The sequence below is a fragment of the Carlito syrichta genome, unplaced genomic scaffold, assembly GCF_000164805.1.
Source record: "Carlito syrichta isolate Samal-C Ts95f unplaced genomic scaffold, Tarsius_syrichta-2.0.1 Scaffold132195, whole genome shotgun sequence".
NCBI classification, from domain to species: domain Eukaryota; kingdom Metazoa; phylum Chordata; class Mammalia; order Primates; family Tarsiidae; genus Carlito; species Carlito syrichta.
Window position 1 is genome coordinate 11,342 of NW_007076291.1, and position 1,501 is coordinate 12,842.

The 1,501-nt window shown below is 49.2% G+C and overlaps 1 protein-coding gene across 1 annotated transcript in view; it reads left to right on the plus strand.

The window, feature by feature from the left end:
- The first annotated feature begins 6 nt into the window (after window positions 1-6).
- Window positions 7-1,501, plus strand: part of SLC36A4 (solute carrier family 36 member 4) — a 47,275-nt gene continuing 45,780 nt past the window's right edge. The window contains exon 1 of the mRNA XM_008049337.1: window positions 7-24. The gene's annotated coding sequence lies outside the window, so the exon portion shown is untranslated. The remainder of the gene's footprint in view (window positions 25-1,501) is intronic.

Below are 1,501 nucleotides of genomic sequence, written 5' to 3' on the forward strand. Positions count from 1 at the left end.
AGGCGGCGGGATGCGAGGAGCTCGGTGGGTGCTCCGTGGGGGCCAGGCCGACTAGGGCGCGGTTGGGCGGCAGACGCCTGGGCCTCCCCGTGCCGCGGCGAGTCCGCATCCGGGTTCAGGGTTCCAGTTGTTTCTCGTTGGGAAGGCGCGGGATCCGGGCGGCGTCGTTCCGTGTGTGTGAAGGGTCTGGAGGTTGCGGGTCTGGCATGGGTGCGAATTTAAAACCCAGCAAAGCAGACCAGCCCGGGACGTCTAGAGGAGCGAGGCTTGATTGCTAACTGACCCAGAGTCAGCATCTGCCCAGGAACCGGCTGCGTGCCAGGGAGCTGGGGCCCACGAAAGCCAGGCCTGCAGAAGACGTGTGCGCCAGCGTGCTGTGGGCGGGGCCGGCGCCGTATGCTCTGTCAAGGACAGTGAGAGCCGGCGCTGGGCTCACTGTTTTTCTCCAGTGGTGCTTTAAAAGGAAATTGTTGCTGTGCTTTTCTTTTTTTCATAAATTTTTAATTTTAAATATGTGGGGTGCCATTCGGGTATACAAATGTTCGTTATGCAGGTACCCTTGTTGATGAGCTGCCCTCCCGTTCCCCCAGTTTCCCACTACTGCCACTGTCGCCCCCACCCTCCCCTAGCAGTTTCCCCCTACTGCCAATCCCTTTCTTATAGTATTACGATGATTGTTCAAGGTCCACTTATGAGTGAGAACATGTGATACTCGGTTCTTTGTTTCTGTGATAGATCCTCAGTATTATAGCCTCTTCGTCCATCCAAGTTTCTGTGAAGTTCATAATTTTGTCCTTCTTTATGGCTGTGTAATAGTCCATTGTCTATATGTACCACTTAAAAAAAAAAATCCAGACCTCTTTCGATGGGTAGCACGGTTGGTTCCATGTTTTTGCTATTGTGACCAATGTTTCAGTAAACATGCCTGTGCTGGTATCTTGTTCGTAAAGTTATTTGGGTTTCTCAGGGTATATTCCCAGTAGGGGGATTGCGGGGTCCTATGGGAGGTCGATTTTTAGGAATCACCACACTGTTTTCCAGAGGCTGTACTAGTTTACACTCCCACCAAGTGTAGAAGAGTTCTCTTTTTGCCACATCCTCTCCAGCACCTGTTGTTTTTTGAGTTATTGATAATGGCTGTCCTGACTGGAGTTAAGTGGTATCTCAGTGTGGTTTTAATTTGCATTTCTTTGATGACTAGTGAGGCTGAGCATTTTTTCATGTACTGGTTGGCTGCTCGTATGTCTTCTTTTGAGACGTGTCTAGTCATATCTTTTGCCCACTTTGTAATGGGGTTGTTTGTTTTTTTCTTTTTGGCATGTTGGAGTTCCTTGTAGATCCTAGATGTTAGGCCTTTGTCAGATACACAGTTGGCAAATATTTTTTCCCATTCTGTGGGCTGTCTTTCCACTCTCTCAGTGGTTTCTTTGACTTTGCAGAAGCTTGTCAGTTTGATGAGGTCCCACTTGTCTATCTTATCTCTTTTGGCATGGGCACTTGG